The sequence below is a fragment of the Berghia stephanieae genome, chromosome 3 (genome assembly GCF_034508935.2).
Source record: "Berghia stephanieae isolate SIO BIC M18660-M18661 chromosome 3, UCSD_Bste_1.3, whole genome shotgun sequence".
NCBI lineage: Eukaryota > Metazoa > Mollusca > Gastropoda > Nudibranchia > Aeolidiidae > Berghia > Berghia stephanieae.
In genome coordinates this window covers 26,726,584-26,740,359 of record NC_088362.1, presented here as the reverse complement: position 1 = coordinate 26,740,359, position 13,776 = coordinate 26,726,584, and positions in this window count along the sequence as shown.

Genomic DNA, 13,776 nt, shown 5'->3' with positions numbered 1-13,776 from the left:
GCGCGCGTGCGCTTTTATTGGGAGTGGGTGTATTTTATTTGGCTTTGTTTTTTGTTTTGTTTTTTTTTTGGTTGTTTCTTCTTTAACGAAATTAAAAGAAGATTTAGAGTGAGCATCTGCAGTGTAGTTTGTTCCTGTACAAAACTAGCGAGTTAACGCCACGTCTAAGGAAAGATCCAGGTTTTTTTCCTCGTCGCTGGTCGATCGTTTAGGGTCGGGGGACGTCATCAAACTTGCTACTATCGACTCTCAGTGTGGCCCAATTTGCGCAGCAAACGGTTCCGTCAATCTTAAGCATGGATATTATGTGTCCGGATGTATCGCAGAGATCGTAGAAAATCCTGGTCCCGACGTTATGTCCTAGGGTAAGGTAGCTTTATGTTCCACACATTACCCCACTCGACTCAGATGTTAATAAGTACCTAGATATAGGCGGATATTGTAATTTATAGTACCGAATGCACTCCTACCAGGTGACTAGCGTTGTGTGGAATTGAAATTTGATAGATAAAAATAAATGGATTCTTCACATGAGTCACAAGAGAATTGTATAACTCCTATGTCGGGTTAATTATGATGGAACTGCGTATTCCATACACCAGTGTACTGAATACACACCTGTGTTTTTCCTTATACCAGTATTGGTCAGAATCAGCGTGGGTGCGCAACCGGATGCGCGGGTTGACGGAGGTAGGAAACAATAACAAACCCACATGGTTGCCATTACCTCCACCATCATTCTCGCTCACGGTTTGTGGAAAGCACTTCATTACAGGCACGTAATAGTGAATCTAGTTTTTGTTTTGAACATTTCTATTATTATTCTTTGTAAATTGACCCATATTAAAAGAAACATACAAACAAAACAGGTATGACCAGTCACTAACAATGCCGTGTAGTGTGTAGACAGTAACACAGTACGGTGAACATGACTGACACTGGGATCGGAATGTCGGAACCCATGAGTCGTTCGCAACTCTGCCTCACGTATTCATTTAATCAGTCAATTTAATTTTTATTAAGCTTGCGTAAAACATACAAACAAAAAAGACATGACCAGTCACTAACAATGCAGTGTAGTGTGTAGACAGTAACACGGTACGGTGAACATGAATGACACTGGGATCGGAATGTCGGAACCCAGTAGTCGTTCGCAACTCAGCCTCGCGTACTCATTTAATCAGTCAATTTAAATTTCATTTAGCTTGCCTATTCTTCAAGTTTATGATATATTCACTTTTTCTATTTAAAAAGGGTAATCCAAACAGACCATAAAAACGATTTTATAATAAGCCGACTTCAACTTCCATCACTTACGACACGAACTTATTTTGGGTGGGTTTTTTTAACAAAACCGTTTGACTCAAACTAAAGCTTCGGCATTGGATAAGGAGCGAGGTCCCTGTTGCCATCTTGCTTAGTTTATACAGAGACTGGGTTGCCAGCTTGGCTGTTCTTGATAAATAGTAGTAAATAGCACAACTTGTGCAATGAGAGATAGAGAGAGAGAGAGAGAGATTTTGAACAAAAAACGAATATCTCTCTCTCTCTCTCTTACCCTCTCTCTCTCTCTCTTGCCCTCTCTCTCTCTCTCTCTCTCTCTCACTCTCTCTCTCTCTCTCTCTCTCTCTCTCCCTCTCTCTCTCTCTTCCTATTTCATCTGTCACACTGTTTGACAATCTTCTTCACCTGGCTCACTTGTACTTGTAATATCGGGTGTAAGGTAAAATTTTGAACAATTATTATTATTTATAAAATGCAGAAACTTTGCAAATAAACCGATAGACTAGATATTAATTCGATTCGAAAAGTGAAACACAAAAGGAGAATTTGCGAATACCCGGTCCAGACATAAGCGTCATGGTCTTATTTAAAAAGTGCAGAATCTTTGCAAATAAACGGATAAAATAGAGATTAATTCGATTCGAAAAGTGGAACACAAAAGCAGAATTTGCGAATGCCCGGTCCAGACATAAGTGTTATGGTCTTATTTATAAAATCTAGAAACTTTGAAAATAAACGGACAAGATAGAGATTCATTCGATTCGAAAAGTGGAACACAAAAGCAGAATTTGCGAATGCCCGGTCCAGACATAAGCGTTATGGTCTTATTTATAAAGTGCAGAAACTTTGCAAATAAACGGATAAGATAGAGATTCATTCGATTCGAAAAGTGGAACACAAAAGCAGAATTTGCGAATGCCCGGTCCAGACATAAGCGTTATGGTCTTATTTATAAAGTGCAGAAACTTTGCAAATAAACGGATAAGATAGAGATTCATTCGATTCGAAAAGTGGAACACAAAAGCAGAATTTGCGAATGCCCGGTCCAGACATAAGCGCTATGGTCTTATTTATAAAGTGCAGAAACTTTGCAAATAAACGGATAAGATAGAGATTCATTCGATTCGAAAAGTGGAACACAAAAGCAGAATTTGCGAATGCCCGGTCCAGACATAAGCGCTATGGTCTTATTTATAAAGTGCAGAAACTTTGCAAATAAACGGATAAGATAGAGATTCATTCGATTCGAAAAGTGGAACACAAAAGCAGAATCTGCGAATGCCCGGTCCAGACATAAGCGTTATGGTCTTATTTATAAAGTGCAGAAACTTTGCAAATAAACGGATAGACTAGATGTATTTCGATTCGAAAAGTGGAACACAAAAGGAAATTTGCGAATACCCAGTCCAGACATAAGCGTCATAGTCCTATTTATAAAGTACAGAATCTTTGCAAATAGACGGATAAAATAGAGATTAATTCGATTCGAAAAGTGGAACACAAAAGCAGAATTTGCGAATGCCCGGTCCAGACATAAGCGCTATGGTCTTATTTATAAAGTGCAGAAACTTTGCAAATAAACGGATAGACTAGATGTTATTTCGATTCGAAAAGTGGAACACAAAAGGAAAATTTGCGAATACCCAGTCCAGACATAAGCGTCATAGTCCTATTTATAAAGTACAGAATCTTTGCAAATAGACGGATAAAATAGAGATTAATTCGATTCGAAAAGTGGAACACAAAAGCAGAATTTGCGAATGCCCGGTCCAGACATAAGCGCTATGGTCTTATTTATAAAGTGCAGAAACTTTGCAAATAAACGGAAAAAACAGATTAATTCTAATCGAACAGTGGAACACAAAGGCAGAATCTGCAAACAACCGGTCCAGACATAAGCGTTATGGTCTTATTTATAAAATCTAGAAACTTTGCAAATAAACGGATAAAATAGAGATTAATTCGATTCGAAAGTGGAACACAAAAGCAGAATTTGCGAATGCCCGGTCCAGACATAAGCGTTATGGTCTTATTAATAAAATGCAGAAACTTTGCAAATAAACGGATAGACTAGATATTAATTCGATTCGAAAAGTGGAACACAAAAGCAGAATTTGCGAATGCCCGGTCCAGACATAAGCGCTATGGTCTTATTTATAAAGTGCAGAAACTTTGCAAATAAACGGAAAAAATAGAGATTAATTCTAATCGAACAGTGGAACACAAAGGCAGAATTTGCGAACAACCGGTCCAGACATAAGCGTTATGGTCTTATTTATAAAGTGCAGAAAATTTGCAAATAAACGGATAAGATAGAGATATATTCGATTCGAAAAGTGGAACACAAAAGCAGAATTTGTGAATACCCGGTCCAGGCATAAGCGTCATGGTCTTGTTTAAATGAAACAATGCCATTAAAAAAATATATGGTCAATGAGTAATTAAGCTAAATATGCGGAGTTCAAATAGATAATTTGATCTGTGAATTATTTTTATAATTAGCTGTTTTTAGTCTTCATCATTTAGGTTATGTGATTAAGTTTATAATTGAAATACAAACTTTATCTCACTTATCAATGTTTTGCAATAAAGGAGAGTGTGAGTGAACCTGAGCAAAGGAAATTATTTGAGAGAGTGATATTTATCATGCTTTTCAGTTTGTAGTTGAATTCTAGAATGGATTCTTTATAGTTCTCATTGATTGTATGTCAGTATGTCAGTCTTTAGGACACCGATTACCCTAATGCGGCCACAATTTACAATGTGACGGCCACAAGCCCGTTAAACACAGAGTGGGGTATTGTTGTTTGCAAGTAATGCTATGGTTTTAATAGGATATCTGTCTCCTATTAAAATACATTCCTGTGTTGGATTTTGGATTAAATTCATGTCTTCTTCGGATTTTGGGATATTTAATTTTCATGGATTGTGATTGTGATTTTCAAGACTATTAATGTAAGTAAATGCCCAAATAGATATTTTTATTCATTTATTCTTTATTTATTTTTTTTAGTTTTGTTTTGTTTTGAAGCATTTATTATAAGAAATATTGTACATATGCACTTATACACCAAAGACTATATCCTTTCAACTGCTTATTATTATTATTATTATTATTATTATTATTATTATTATTATTATTATTATTATTATTATTATTATTATTATTATTATTATTATATGATAATAATAATAATAATAATAATAATAATAATAATAATAATAATAATAATAATAATAATAATAATAATAATAATAATAATAATAATAATAATAATAATTAATAATAATAAGTGCATTGAGTGAAATCCCAATCATGGTTGCCCAAATAAAACTGGCGCTAGAATCCCGACTACCTGTCTAAACGAATGTTGTTTGTACGATACATACTAACTACACGTTCAATATCGGGGGCAGAAAATATACGTTTGGTTTTATGAAATTAAAACAGTAGTCCCACATTGTTCTTTGATGTTATTTGTGGTTGCATTTGCTTTGAAACTTACACATTATATTGTGTTACATTGTTTACAAAATATTTCTGGTACTCGTATGCATGTGTAGTCAACGGACCACCGGTCAATCGTGTTCTTTATTATTTTATTATTAATTTTGGCTTGACATCTTACATATGTGAATTTGACAGGTTGTTATGGATGGTAATTATAACATTAAGTGATTTTTAAACATTTTTACGGCGTTTTAAATGTCTTTCTTGCATTCATTGCCGAGCACCTCCACTTTTCTGTTACTATTTTAACGATCAGCTGATTTTCTCTTGCCTCCCCTTTAATTTCGCGGACTTTTTTCAGAACGAGGCGTGGGAGTGGCTAATACCAAATTATGTGTGCCCTTATACATAATTGGATTATACTTGCATCGTCAAGATATGAAGTGAGTAGAAAAGTGCCAGAAGACAATAGAGAATAAAAATTTTTTTCGCGGCGGTGGTGGGGTTTGAACCTGCGACCTTATTGGTACGACAACTCCGCCTGGCAGGTGAGAGCGTGGCTCTACCGTGTGAGCTATCCACGAACACAAAAAATATTCGTTTCAAACTCAAAGTCATTTCTAGATCCCTCTCTCACCCACTTCTTGAGATCGCCGATTCGTTCACCACCATCGCGAAATGATTTTGACCAGCAGTTAAGCTTAATAGCCAATATTCTCATCACAAACATATAACATAGAAACGATTGAGACATTGAGTATGCTCCGGTGTATGGGGTGAATTTTTAATTCAGAAAAGTGAGTGGAGCAGGCACTTATGTTGGTAACAACAAGATATGAAGTGAGTAGAAAAGTGCCAGAAGACAATAGAGAATAAAAATTTTTTTCGCGGCGGTGGTGGGGTTTGAACCTGCGACCTTATTGGTACGACAACTCCGCCTGGCAGGTGAGAGCGTGGCTCTACCGTGTGAGCTATCCACGAACACAAAAAATATTCGTTTCAAACTCAAAGTCATTTCTAGATCCCTCTCTCACCCACTTCTTGAGATCGCCGATTCGTTCACCACCATCGCGAAATGATTTTGACCAGCAGTTAAGCTTAATAGCCAATATTCTCATCACAAACATATAACATAGAAACGATTGAGACATTGAGTATGCTCCGGTGTATGGGGTGAATTTTTAATTCAGAAAAGTGAGTGGAGCAGGCACTTATGTTGGTAACAACAAGATATGAAGTGAGTAGAAAAGTGCCAGAAGACAATAGAGAATAAAAATTTTTTTCGCGGCGGTGGTGGGGTTTGAACCTGCGACCTTATTGGTACGACAACTCCGCCTGGCAGGTGAGAGCGTGGCTCTACCGTGTGAGCTATCCACGAACACAAAAAATATTCGTTTCAAACTCAAAGTCATTTCTAGATCCCTCTCTCACCCACTTCTTGAGATCGCCGATTCGTTCACCACCATCGCGAAATGATTTTGACCAGCAGTTAAGCTTAATAGCCAATATTCTCATCACAAACATATAACATAGAAACGATTGAGACATTGAGTATGCTCCGGTGTATGGGGTGAATTTTTAATTCAGAAAAGTGAGTGGAGCAGGCACTTATGTTGGTAACAACAAGATATGAAGTGAGTAGAAAAGTGCCAGAAGACAATAGAGAATAAAAATTTTTTTCGCGGCGGTGGTGGGGTTTGAACCTGCGACCTTATTGGTACGACAACTCCGCCTGGCAGGTGAGAGCGTGGCTCTACCGTGTGAGCTATCCACGAACACAAAAAATATTCGTTTCAAACTCAAAGTCATTTCTAGATCCCTCTCTCACCCACTTCTTGAGATCGCCGATTCGTTCACCACCATCGCGAAATGATTTTGACCAGCAGTTAAGCTTAATAGCCAATATTCTCATCACAAACATATAACATAGAAACGATTGAGACATTGAGTATGCTCCGGTGTATGGGGTGAATTTTTAATTCAGAAAAGTGAGTGGAGCAGGCACTTATGTTGGTAACAACAAGATATGAAGTGAGTAGAAAAGTGCCAGAAGACAATAGAGAATAAAAATTTTTTTCGCGGCGGTGGTGGGGTTTGAACCTGCGACCTTATTGGTACGACAACTCCGCCTGGCAGGTGAGAGCGTGGCTCTACCGTGTGAGCTATCCACGAACACAAAAAATATTCGTTTCAAACTCAAAGTCATTTCTAGATCCCTCTCTCACCCACTTCTTGAGATCGCCGATTCGTTCACCACCATCGCGAAATGATTTTGACCAGCAGTTAAGCTTAATAGCCAATATTCTCATCACAAACATATAACATAGAAACGATTGAGACATTGAGTATGCTCCGGTGTATGGGGTGAATTTTTAATTCAGAAAAGTGAGTGGAGCAGGCACTTATGTTGGTAACAACAAGATATGAAGTGAGTAGAAAAGTGCCAGAAGACAATAGAGAATAAAAATTTTTTTCGCGGCGGTGGTGGGGTTTGAACCTGCGACCTTATTGGTACGACAACTCCGCCTGGCAGGTGAGAGCGTGGCTCTACCGTGTGAGCTATCCACGAACACAAAAAATATTCGTTTCAAACTCAAAGTCATTTCTAGATCCCTCTCTCACCCACTTCTTGAGATCGCCGATTCGTTCACCACCATCGCGAAATGATTTTGACCAGCAGTTAAGCTTAATAGCCAATATTCTCATCACAAACATATAACATAGAAACGATTGAGACATTGAGTATGCTCCGGTGTATGGGGTGAATTTTTAATTCAGAAAAGTGAGTGGAGCAGGCACTTATGTTGGTAACAACAAGATATGAAGTGAGTAGAAAAGTGCCAGAAGACAATAGAGAATAAAAATGACTTTGAGTTTGAAACGAATATTTTTTGTGTTCGTGGATAGCTCACACGGTAGAGCCACGCTCTCACCTGCCAGGCGGAGTTGTCGTACCAATAAGGTCGCAGGTTCAAACCCCACCACCGCCGCGAAAAAAATTTTTATTCTCTATTGTCTTCTGGCACTTTTCTACTCACTTCATATCTTGTTGTTACCAACATAAGTGCCTGCTCCACTCACTTTTCTGAATTAAAAATTCACCCCATACACCGGAGCATACTCAATGTCTCAATCGTTTCTATGTTATATGTTTGTGATGAGAATATTGGCTATTAAGCTTAACTGCTGGTCAAAATCATTTCGCGATGGTGGTGAACGAATCGGCGATCTCAAGAAGTGGGTGAGAGAGGGATCTAGAAATGACTTTGAGTTTGAAACGAATATTTTTTGTGTTCGTGGATAGCTCACACGGTAGAGCCACGCTCTCACCTGCCAGGCGGAGTTGTCGTACCAATAAGGTCGCAGGTTCAAACCCCACCACCGCCGCGAAAAAAATTTTTATTCTCTATTGTCTTCTGGCACTTTTCTACTCACTTCATATCTTGTTGTTACCAACATAAGTGCCTGCTCCACTCACTTTTCTGAATTAAAAATTCACCCCATACACCGGAGCATACTCAATGTCTCAATCGTTTCTATGTTATATGTTTGTGATGAGAATATTGGCTATTAAGCTTAACTGCTGGTCAAAATCATTTCGCGATGGTGGTGAACGAATCGGCGATCTCAAGAAGTGGGTGAGAGAGGGATCTAGAAATGACTTTGAGTTTGAAACGAATATTTTTTGTGTTCGTGGATAGCTCACACGGTAGAGCCACGCTCTCACCTGCCAGGCGGAGTTGTCGTACCAATAAGGTCGCAGGTTCAAACCCCACCACCGCCGCGAAAAAAATTTTTATTCTCTATTGTCTTCTGGCACTTTTCTACTCACTTCATATCTTGTTGTTACCAACATAAGTGCCTGCTCCACTCACTTTTCTGAATTAAAAATTCACCCCATACACCGGAGCATACTCAATGTCTCAATCGTTTCTATGTTATATGTTTGTGATGAGAATATTGGCTATTAAGCTTAACTGCTGGTCAAAATCATTTCGCGATGGTGGTGAACGAATCGGCGATCTCAAGAAGTGGGTGAGAGAGGGATCTAGAAATGACTTTGAGTTTGAAACGAATATTTTTTGTGTTCGTGGATAGCTCACACGGTAGAGCCACGCTCTCACCTGCCAGGCGGAGTTGTCGTACCAATAAGGTCGCAGGTTCAAACCCCACCACCGCCGCGAAAAAAATTTTTATTCTCTATTGTCTTCTGGCACTTTTCTACTCACTTCATATCTTGTTGTTACCAACATAAGTGCCTGCTCCACTCACTTTTCTGAATTAAAAATTCACCCCATACACCGGAGCATACTCAATGTCTCAATCGTTTCTATGTTATATGTTTGTGATGAGAATATTGGCTATTAAGCTTAACTGCTGGTCAAAATCATTTCGCGATGGTGGTGAACGAATCGGCGATCTCAAGAAGTGGGTGAGAGAGGGATCTAGAAATGACTTTGAGTTTGAAACGAATATTTTTTGTGTTCGTGGATAGCTCACACGGTAGAGCCACGCTCTCACCTGCCAGGCGGAGTTGTCGTACCAATAAGGTCGCAGGTTCAAACCCCACCACCGCCGCGAAAAAAATTTTTATTCTCTATTGTCTTCTGGCACTTTTCTACTCACTTCATATCTTGTTGTTACCAACATAAGTGCCTGCTCCACTCACTTTTCTGAATTAAAAATTCACCCATACACCGGAGCATACTCAATGTCTCAATCGTTTCTATGTTATATGTTTGTGATGAGAATATTGGCTATTAAGCTTAACTGCTGGTCAAAATCATTTCGCGATGGTGGTGAACGAATCGGCGATCTCAAGAAGTGGGTGAGAGAGGGATCTAGAAATGACTTTGAGTTTGAAACGAATATTTTTTGTGTTCGTGGATAGCTCACACACTTGCATCGTCACGATTTTGAGATGTCACATGATCGTGACAACGTCCTTGAAGTCGATTATGTTAATAATCGTGGTCAATGAAATTGTAATAATTTATGACAGTATTGACCAGTCTATCTGCGGGCCATTTGTTGTTTTTTTTTTTTCTCAATTAAAAAGTAATAATTATGATTATAATATTAAATGAGTGATTTTTTAAAAGTTATGTCTGCAATGTTGATTGAGACTGTGCGACTGAGACTACGGCGTGATAAATATTGTTCGCCGATACACCTTGAAAGTGTTCTTTTTCATGTTTTTGTTGTTATATTTACTTTTGTCTCTGTTTTTATTCTGGGTGTGTTTTTGTGTTTTGTTTGTATTTGTTGTTGTTTGTTTTGTTTTGTTTTGATTTTGTTTTTGTTTTTGTTTTTTGTTTTGTTTTTTTTTTTTTTTTTTTTGTTTTGTTTTGTTTTTTTGTTGTTTTTTTTATTGGGGGGGGGGGGGGTTAAGCTTTGATTTATTTATTTAATTCGTGTTTTGTCCAACAAAATTACGCTTTTAGTTGTGATTTGTTTTTGTTTCTTGTTTGTTTTGTGTTTTTGTTTTTATTTTTTATTTAATTTTTTTTTGTGTGTGTTGTTGTTTATTGGCCTATATTCGAAGAGAAATGGTGATTTCCTTATAGTTTTGTTTTTTATTTTGATTTTGTTTTTGTTGGGGTTTTTTTTTTTGGGGTGGGGGGGAGAGGGGGTATTTTTGTTTATATTTATTGTTTGTTTGTTTGTTTGTTTATTCTGTTGGGTTTTTTTTTTGTTTGGTTAAAATTTGGATTTATGAATTTTAATTGTGCAAGCAAAAGGCATTTCGTTAAATATTTCCTTCTGCTACAAATATATGGTACTTTAGTTAATGTTTTCGGCAAATCTCTTGCCTAATTTTCTTTCACAGTGACTGAATTGGAGGTGGCTTGTAAACAGAGAACCGACACGTAATTCTGACCAAATTCTCAGTGCACAAAAGCCCTAAACCCAGGATGTGTGTACCCCACAGATTACACTCTAGTCTGTGGTGTACCCTGCCCTAAACCTATTCGGAGCATTGTCGATTGTGCTTCGCCATTGGACTCTTCACTAGTCAGTCTTCTCCAGTTGCTTCCATGTTTCTCGATGTGTATTATATTTTGTGTGCAACCGTCTCAACACATGATGCACTTGTTTAAAAGTATAAGCTGAAAGATCAAGATTTAAAAACTTGAGCTTTTATATAGAGCAATATCCATTAAAAGTGCACAAAGAGCTGGTCCCTGGCCAACAGCAACACTTAACATGAAAATTTCTGGGTGGGGTTCCTATCTCCCATAGCGGGCAGGGAGGTACTTGCGGTGTCTTCTATCCCCTCTTATGTTTTCCAATTGCATTCTGTCTTTGTCTTGGAATGAGATTGCTTGGTTTTGTCCTGACCTTGGTCGGAGTCCTTGGCTGAGAGGGAAACAGTCGAATGTATAGTTATAGTTTTGGGAGATGATATTTTTTTTCCTTGTAAATCATCCCTCTGTTATGCATTGTATTATGTTTAGTTTACATATTATATTATATGGTTCAGGGAGGTACATACTGTGTCTTCTATCCCTTATATCTGTTTTCCAACATGCTTTCTGTCTTTGTCTTGGAATGAGATTACAAGTACTTGGTTTTGTCCTGGCTCTGGCCGGAGTCCTAGCTGGGAGGGAAACAGTCAAATGCATAGTTATTGTTTTGGGAGATGATATTTTTTTCCTTGTAAATCATCTCTCTGTTATGTATTATTATTTTTATTTTGAATGTATAATGTAAGCATTTGAGTGTGTTCCTCTTTGTTGGATTTTGTGCTTGTGTCTGGATGAGACTTGTAGGTGATTTCAAACTAAGTACATTGGTGGTATGCTCTTGGAATCTACAACTGATCCCTATTTGTTCTCAGTTCCCTTTGTCTTACTTTTTCTTGGGTGCTTTAATTGTAATTCTAGAACTTTTTACTATCCCATTTTCTTCCTTTTTACTGGCGCTGATATAACCTAAATGTGTTGCAAGCGCCGTAAAACCCTTAAAAAACAAAAAAAAAAAAAAACAATATATTATATGATTGGTAAACATTTGAGTGTATTCCTCTTAGTTGGGACCCGTGCTTGTGTCTGGATGAGCCTTTTAGGTGATCTCAAACTAAGTACTTTGACGGTGTGTTCTTGGAATCTACATCTGTTCCACATTTGAACTAATTCTCCTTTGTCTTACCTTTTCTTTTGTGCTTTAATTGTAATTCTAGAACTTTTTACTATCCCATTTTCTTCCTTTTTACTGGCGCTGATATGACCTTAATGTGTTGCAAGCGCCGTAAAACCCTTTAAAAAAAAAAAAACAAAAAAAAAACCCTTAACATTTAGGACGGAACATGACGCCTGTTAGGCGATATTACAATTTTTTTCGGACGGAGACGACGCTGTTTACACTGAGTACGGTGAGAGAAAGTGAAATAAGAGCCTTTCCAAAGACTCAACTATGCGCCGAGCGAGGCTCGAACTCAGGACCTTCCGATCCGAAAGCGAGTCTTATACCACAAGACCACATAGCCGCACAGATTAGATTAGATATTATTATAATACGGTATCACGGGATCCTCGTTAAAAGTAAGTAATAAACAAAAATGAATATAACAGCTTCAAAAACAAAAAAGAACAAAACACCAAACACGGAACGTTGTTTCAGCCAAAAACGAAAAACAATAAAGATATAAATACATTACTAAATTCCAGATAGGCGACAGAGATAATTTAGTAATGTATTTATGTCTTTATTGTTTGTTTGTTTGTTTTTTTTTTTGTTTTGTTTTGTTGGCTGAAGAAGGCTTCTGAGTCCGAAACGTTCCGTGTTTGGTTTTTTGTTATTTTCTGAAGCTGTTATATTCATGTTTGTTTATTACTTTTTACAGTCCACAGCTTCGAGCAGCTTGGTATCTAGTAGAAGCTCTCTCTCTCTCTCTCTCTCTCTCTCTCTCTCTCTCTCTCTCTCTCTCTCTCTCTCTCTCTCTCTCTCTGTCTCTCTCTCTCTCTCACACACACACACACTTCTTGTCCACTGTTTCAACTGCCCAATACGTTTAGTTACACTAATAGAGATAGCAATGCTTCAACCTTATCCAATCACAAGTTGTAGCCAAATATTATAATAATGCCATTTACTGACATAATGCTTTTTTAACAATTATTAATTTGGCCAAATTTGTTTCTTCTTAAATATCGGTCGTTTCTGATGATCCCCATTTTGTCCAAAATCTTAAACGTGGGACTTTTCCGAATTCTCAGGTTTAAGAATTTAGACAATTTGAGTTATCGAATCGTTTTATAACAATCCTGCCAAAATGGGGGGGGGGGGGGGGGGGGGGGTTTGTTAGTATGAGACCATGGCCTTCGTAAATTAGTAACGGTAATCAAGATTTTACGCGAGTGACCAATAAATGCTTTGTGTAGAAACTGGGCACGTATTTAGCAAAGCGTTTATTTTATATCCTGCGGTTGGAGCGCGAGGGATTGGAGTTAGTACTCGACTTCGATGTGTACACGACGGGACAGTAAAAAGGAGAAGAAAAAAACAACTTCTTATTCAACAACTATAAAATGGTGGCAGCCGCAGAACATAAAGCACACGAAATCACGGAAAATCACGGAAACGTCTCCACTTCTTTCCAGTGACGATGAGATTTGGGTGGATAATGACGAATGCACCAAGCAGAAAGTAGCAGGATCATTTTATGGTTATACTCTCTTTAGCAAAAAGCACTATTGGCATGAAAAACTGGACGAGAAAGAGTATGTTAAAAAGTTTAATTTCTCAAACCTCAATGGCAGTGAAAAACGTGTTGTATTTTTCTACTTCTTAACAAACGCCATTGTCGGATGTACACGTCATTGGTTGTCGCCCTTCTATCCACCGGAAGCCGTCAGTAAACAAGTTTCAGTCCCAGTAATTGGTTTAGTTTTTAGCATTTTTGAGCCATCCATTTCATAGCAGGGTTTTTCATCACACGATATCTACTACCTCGTTTTGGGGTCAAGGTTATCTACGTCACAAGTCTCGTATTAGCCACTGGCAGCTTCTTTTTATTCTCCACAATTCATCAATTCGCT